Below are 8,030 nucleotides of genomic sequence, written 5' to 3'. Positions count from 1 at the left end.
ACTTTACAGAGCGGCCTCACTGGGAGCTAAAATTCAGACAAAATCTGGGATTTTTTCATTCAGGGCACCTTGCGATAAACATGACTACCCATGTTACGCTCCACTTAGAATATTCACCTTGAAACCCTCATCCAGCAATGAAACACTGTAACACTTTGTAAGTTTTTTTAAATTCAGGGCACCTTCCCATAAACATGGCTACCCCAAATTATGGTACCCCATTTAGGGTATTCACCTTGAAACCCTGATATATCAATGGAGCACTGTAACACTTTGGAGGATTTTGCACTGGAAAGATGTTTTCCAAATAAAGCTGCAAGAAATGTTTCTGAGCCGTTATTTATTTAATAAAAAGAAATGTTTCTGAGCCATTATTTATTTAATAAAAGGTAATGTTTTCCAAATAAAGCTGCAGGAAATGTTTCTGAGCCATTATTTATTTAATAAAAAGCTCATTACCGAGAGCAAATTGCACTTTATGTGTATCAGAAAAATTCGTACAACTCGGCACAGCTAGAAGGGCTTACAGTGAAACGCCGTCTGTGGGAATCGAACCCACGACCACGTGGTTAAAAGCCACGCGCTCTACCAGCTGAGCTAAGACGGCTTTCTGAACAAATGATTTACCTCAACCAAAAAGTTATATTATGTAGAGAGTGTATTGCTCCCTCCAATCCCTACATTTCGGCAAACAAATATGTAATAAATGTTTGTTATGGATTTCTGATAAATCGTTGCATCATCCGCTGAGAAAATTTGAGCTCATCTGTTATCGCTGCATTACCATTCCTCTTCCATAAATCTTGTTGCCATAAGAGAATTGGGTGTATTTTGTAGGTATATAAAGGCAACCATATGGTACTGTTTGGATGACATTATTATTGGCACTCAGAGAGTGGAAATAAATTTGTTTCCCAGCCGGATTCTGATTCAGGAACAATTCAAATGCTCCTGTGGTGATCGATACTCTGCGAAACTTCAGAAGAAGCGTTATATAAGTGTCAAATATATATATTATGGTTGTGTCATCAGACATACAACATATATTATGGTTGCGTCGTCTTTATGGTTGTGTCATTAGACATACAACATAATAGTGTTTTATGTATACAACATAATATACATAATAGTGGACTAAAATCCAGATGACATGTATACAACATAATAGTGTTTCATGTAACTAGAATTTAGATGAGAAAATTATCATTAAACCTTCCCAATCACTCAAAATATCTTGCATCGACACAGTGATCAACACTCCCGTCCCACAATGAGCCCAGTCTTAACTTAGTTTCTTAGTTTCTGCAGCGAATGCAGATCCAATGTCTCCCGTGGTGATTTCAGATTGACATTTCAAGTTTCTGTTTTATGCTTTTTGTGGTTAGTTGCTGCAGTTTGGTTTATGTTTTATGCTTTTTGTGGTTAGTCGCTGCAGTTTGGTTTCTGTTTTATGCTTTTTGAGGTTAGTTGCTACAGTTTGGTCAGCTAATTTCAGAATGGTGCTTTAGGATCCTTGCTCTATGGTTTTATGTTTGGTTGGCTAATTTCAGAGTGGTGCTTTAGGATCCTTGCTCTATGGGTTTATGTTTGGTTGTTACAGTGTTTCTATGTTAGGGTGGTTTTATAGTTATTGGAACTTAGTACAGTCATGCAATTATGGCTTTGCCATACTATGCTTATACTATAGGAACTTTGGGTTTTGTGATTTTGTTCATTTTTGTACTCAGAAACAAAAGCCTTACCATGTATATTTTGGATACTGTTAAAGAGAGAGCATGTTTGATGCAGTGGTTGTGCTATAAGCGTTCTTTAGTAACATCATGAGAATGATAAAATATTGAAAAATCTATAGTACTAATGTTGTTCTCAGAATACTTACCGATAGTCATGATCAAAAATACTATGCATTATGTTGAGAAACTATTTCAGTTTCATATATATTTTGAAAATGATTTTTGACTAATAAAATTTGTGGAGATTTAAAAAAAAACAAACAGAATTCAAAGCTGCCCAAAAATATGCAAGTCACAGGACGAGATACGGAGAGCAATAGCAACATGCGTCCTCTGCCCGAACTACGACCATTACTACGGAAGCAGAGGGTGCATAAGCAGGCAAGCAGGGTAGAGTTTCAAATTCTTCTCCCCAATTTCCCAATTGTTTTTGTTTTTTCTCATTTGTAATGCTTTCTCTCTCTACCCTTTTTCCTTTGAGATAATACTTGTGGTCCCAGTGAATCTAATTACAGGGCTGCTTTAAGTTGGCAGAAGGCATTCCAGTATCAAGAATAATAATGTCTTTAATTCAATAATCATTAATCAATTAATCAATTTGACTGGAGTTGTTTTTGTTAATAATGTCTTTAATCCTGTCTTTAATTCAGACTCTCAAAATTTTGATTTTGATGGTTCTTTCCTCCTGAAGATTCTGTAGTGTCATGCACTCAATATTTTTGTTTATCTCAGAGCTCCATGCAGTGTTGATGTCCGACAGTAACAGGTTTCTGTATAATTTGCATCAAAGGCCTTATGCCTTCGCTTGTATCTGGACTTTTATATGCTCTTAATATAAATCATGAAGCTTTTTCTTCTTGGAAAAAAAACTAATCAATTTAACTGGAGTTGTTTTTGTTAATAATGTCTTTAATCCAATAATCATTAATCAATTAATCAATTTGAATGGAGTTGTTTTGTGGTGGGCCTCTTATGTGTGAGATGAATAGACATCTTCATACCGAGTGACTTTTTGCACTTGTGCATTTAGAATTTCCTTCTTGGCAATGTAATTGAGGAGAGTAGATGAAAAACTTCATCCACACTTAATATAATCTATTAAATATATATATATATATATATATATATATATATATTTTAATATATCATCAATACATTGGAAATATAGTTTATAAATTAAAATTGTATTATTAAAAATAATAATAATAATAAGTTAGATTGATAAAAAAATAATAAATAATTATTAATAACAATAGTTTATGGAGCACATAATAGATGGTGATAGGGTATTTTGTTAAGGCACTGGGTGGTGTAAAAGTCAGGTTTGAAACTTCGTGGGTAAAAATCTAGCTATACTAAGGGTAAGTGTGGCCCATGTCGGGTGCAATCATTGTTCGTTGTTCGAAACTTTGTGGGCAATAATCTAGCCATACTAAGGGTTTGTGTGGCTATAACAAGTCATTCTCCATAACGCCTTGATGAGATTCAATAAGTCATACAAAGGATGGTGTGCCCCATGCTGAGTGCAATCCCCAAGTGATTTTGATCGCAATTAGAAACTCAGTGGGCAAAATTCCGGCCATACTAAGGGCTGGTGTGGCCATAACAAGTTGTTCTCCCTAACGCCTTGATGAGATTCAATAAATCATACACGGGATCGTGTGGCCCAGGCCGAGTGCAATCCCCACACGATTTTGACAGCGTAGATACCCATGGGTCGTGACTACTCAAGTCACATGTTACGAGTAAGGGTCAATACAACAATATTCATAGGCATGCATCCATTATAATAATATTTCTCATCATCATGTCACTCACAAGGAATTGAATCTGGGTAGAAGAAACAATAACCATTTTTCCCAACCACTCATATAACCACCATTAACAAAAAAAAATTTAAATTATTCATACTTCAATATACATAAATATTGGTTGGTAAATTACTCTTATTTTAATAACTAAATTATTCATACTTCAATATACATAAATATTGGTGGGTAAATTACTCTTATTTTAATAACTTATTAATAACCTAAGTTAATATGCTGCGAGTAAAAAGTCCAACTAATCTTGTACACATGGGAAACTTGAAAATAAAACCAAATTTGACCTAATCCTTGGATTATATTATTTGCAACTCAAAACACGTTTGTAGCAACCCATGGTCTGAATGTATTGTGGGTTTTAATGTATGGGTGAGATAGCAAATAATATTGAAGTAAAAAATGTTTTTGATATTTGAATGATTGACTTGATTAGTGGATCAACATGTATTTTCTTGATTTCTATTTATTAAAGAGATAAATAACATTAAAGAGATATATATTTTTTTAAATAGGTGGAGCAAAATATGTAATTGTAAAATATTTAAAAAAAATAAAATAAAATTACATCTACATGAGTAAATATACAATTAATATCTAAACCATTTTTATTTTTAAAAATAATTATTAATTCTTTTTTTTTTTTATCTTTCTCAAGAAGAATCCACATAAAAATTTTACAAGTGAGGATGAGTTAGGAATACTTAATTCTTTTCGGGAGGAAAGTTTGATAATTTTTATCATTGGTCTTTCAAAAAGGAATAGATTCACTTATCAATACTAGTGACTATAGATTCTCATTTTGTTCATCTTCATTTTTTGGAAAATTCTAATTCTTAGGTTTGTTTTTTATCATCTTTTACAAAGAGAATGAGATGAGCTTAACCTACATGTAATTTGTAAATGACTTAAGAGATGATATTTTGACAATGAATTGTTGTGTTCTTATAATCTAAAACATTTGTATGTTGAAAATTTCTCCACTTGTTTGGAAGACCATTGCTAAGATTCTTCTCATTAGAAATGTGTGTGTATAAATTTGCTATATTTACATTGATTTTCAAGATTTGATTTAATGTAAGCATCCAAAGAATTTCCCAATATTTAAAAAACCTATAAATGCCAGAAATGTAATGACAAATTAGGAAGATGAACTCAAATTGGTATATCATCATGTTCAAAATCTAGTTAGAAAAAATCCTGAATTTCCCTAAGTCAAAGACTCTTCTCAAAACTCTCTCATAGTCAACATGATAAAAAAGCTAAGCAATGAAAAATCCTTTGGAAGAAAGATAAATTTCATAGTTCTTTGTTCAAAAAAGATAAATCCACTAATATGTAACAAAATGAGGTAACATTAAATCAACAAATATGACGTCTTTTTCATAAATAAATAAAATGTACTTGATTAACCTTTGATGAATCCACTAATATGTAACAAATGAGGTACCATTAAATTAATAAATAGTAACATCTTTTTTACACCATCAACACCTCTTTAACTTACTACATAATATAGTCATTAAAAAATGTATTTGATTGACCTGTCATGTTTTTATGTCCACCATCAACACCTTTTAGCTTACTCCACCATATAGTCATTAAAAAAATGTACTTGAATAACCTTTAATGTTATTATCTCCACCATCAACCTCTTTATCTAACTTCACAATATAGTTATCATCATCATTAAAAATCTTTAACTAACTTCATAATATAATCATCATTAAAAATCTTTATCTAACTTCACAATATAGTTATCATCATCATTAAAAATCTTTAACTAACTTCATAATATAATCATCATTAAAAATAAGTTAAAGCTTCTAAAAATTTGAAACAACATCTTAAAAATATCCTTAAAAATACCCCAACCCACCATTCCTCCCAACAATAGCAATACCAATATAAAAGTTATAAAACTTAAATCAATTAAATCTTTATCAACATGATAATAACATAATTAAATATCTATTTTTCAATTATCGACCACATAGTTTATATAATTCACCCAATATAAAAGTTAATAGCATAATTGAAATATCTATTTTTCAATTATCAACCATATAGTTCATAGAATTCACCCACCTACATAAGATATAGTTGTTAGAATTCATCCACATGCATAAGGATTTCTGAAAGAACATATTTTATTATAATATGAAATCCTCACTTAGGATTAACACCTCCATCAAATAACTGTGAGATGAGAATTTCTACAAATGCTCAACATGCAAACATTCTGTCAAACACCTGCCATGATTAAACTTTTGACACTAAGGATTTTAGCATTTACTTTTTATACAGACCTTTTGACACTAAGGATTTTAGCATTTACTTTTTATACAGACCTTTTGTCAAATACTTGGCTATCATCTCCATTATCATATGGAACTTATACAGAGAGAAGCAAGACAGGCCAGTGTTCATGACATGTAGACGAATTCGTTGATTTTTTTTGTGCGTGTCTTAAGAGTCTAATTTGTCCACTTTTGGCAATACCAGGTCAATTGATACCATTGCAGATTCCACGTCAGCATTGTGGGGGCAAGGTCACAACAATCCAATTATCCTACCTTCATGTCCAACCAACCAAGATCAAAACTGGATAGGTACAAGAGGTGGTTCACAATAGGGACAAAGAGTGCAGCTGTTGAAACTCTCGATACATTTATTATGGGATAAATTCGACTCTTCCGAAAAACAAGCGATGGAGTGAAGAGATACTGTAATATTTTTTAAATCAGTTCAATTGCAGTTTTCTTCCATGTTTGGTTATACTGTCCTCCGTTGTTCACTTCAATTGCAGTTTTCTTCCATGTTTGGTTATCAACCATGGTAGAGAAAATCTCAGATTCCCAGAGCACTTTACTCCATTCTTGATCTCAACTGCAGTTTTCTTCCCTGTTCTTTGATCAACAATGGTCATGAAAACCTCAGATTCCTGGAGCACTTTTTCTTGAGCTAGAAAAAATCGAACTTTGATTAATTATTATATCAAAATTTACATAGTTTTTTTTATTGACTAACAAAATTCTTGAAATAATATACCGCTTTGATTAATTATATATATATGACATCTAATAACAATTAAGTATTGATAAAGTGTAATAAGAAATATGGGCTACGTTGATGACATTTTGCTACATGATAGCTTACCTCCTACCATGAGTGGTAAGGCTCACAGTAACCAATAATATGCATGTATCATTATTATTTGGGATTAAGTAGATTTAGTAATTTGAATTATAAGGTAGTTGGGAGGTTAACAATTTTTTCCTAATCATTTAATTTAGATAAATTAGATTTAACTAATTTAGATAAATTAGATTTAACTAATTTTAATGATTGATTATTGATTTATGTTTGAATATCTTGTATTTTAATATTTGATTATTTTCACTAGTTTAGATCCATCTAATATTGGATTTATCATATGCTTAGGGGATCAAATCTTTTGAGATACAACCTTTCTTTTTGGAGTGTAGAACTTAAGGAAAGGTTTGCACCTCCAAAGATTTTGATCCCTCTTGGTGCATGATAGATCCGGTATTAGATGGATGTAAGTTGGTTCCACTTGAGAGCAACGGTGTCACATTTATAGATTAGCATTATTATGTATATGTTTGAGATTAACTTCAAAATTCACATTATGTGTTTTTAGCTTGGCATGAGCATTTCATTCTCTTCTTTAATTTAGTCTGTGTTGTTTTCCTTCAATGGTTTGTACGTCTATGTTTGGATGCTTTGAGTGATTTGTCTGTTTATGCGTTTCGATTTTGATGGTAATGTTTGTGAATGTTATAATTGTTGTGTTATATTTTTATATGTGTATGTAATTGTCTATTAATAATTAGTTGGTGATTAAGAAGGAAGAGAATATTGACAATAGTTTGCAACAAGATTTTTTTTCTAAGTAAAGGCTAAATCTATTAATAAAGAGAAATATTTACAAGGAGGTCAAGACCTCAAAGAAGGTCGAAGCCATCCAACCACACTGATCCAGAGAACATAAGACCAGATAACTAGATAATCAGATAACCCGTTAACCCAATACCGGGATTGAGATGACCCAATACATAATTCCCAGAATCCATACATACAAAAAAAGCTAGCCAAGGTGGTGAACCACATTACATGGCATATGAGAACTGTGGCTGTGATAATTTCAGTGTCGCCCTGATAACTATAAGCAAAACTGAACAAAAACAAGGGCCTGATAAACCTGTCGAGCCAAGACATGATATAGAGCATATGACCATGAGAGCTGATTACTATCCCTAGCCAAGACCTGATACAAAACATTTTAACAAAAGCCAAAATAGCATAACACACAAGATAGAAGAACCAGAGGCGCGAATCCGTAATCATCATGCATTTTGCAAAGGGTCCTGAGCATCCTTCTCCACCCGGCATGGAGAGCCCATCCACATTGTCCCCGGCGCCCATGTTGCTGCCACTTGGAGGAGCTATC

At 32.4% G+C, this 8,030-nt stretch overlaps 1 non-coding gene across 1 annotated transcript; it reads right to left on the bottom strand.

The window, feature by feature from the left end:
- Nucleotides 1–534: 534 nt before the first annotated feature.
- On the bottom strand, nt 535–607 carry TRNAK-UUU (transfer RNA lysine (anticodon UUU)). Its single transcript has one exon. It is a non-coding gene; the product is annotated as a tRNA-Lys (tRNA).
- Nucleotides 608–8,030: the final 7,423 nt, after the last annotated feature.

This window comes from Pinus tabuliformis, chromosome 3_1, assembly GCF_031772625.1.
Source record: "Pinus tabuliformis cultivar Carrire ecotype Pingquan chromosome 3_1, CPIR1, whole genome shotgun sequence".
Lineage (NCBI taxonomy): Eukaryota > Viridiplantae > Streptophyta > Pinopsida > Pinales > Pinaceae > Pinus > Pinus tabuliformis.
The sequence above is the reverse complement of the archived record's forward strand: the minus strand, read 5'-3'. Positions and strand labels throughout refer to the sequence as shown.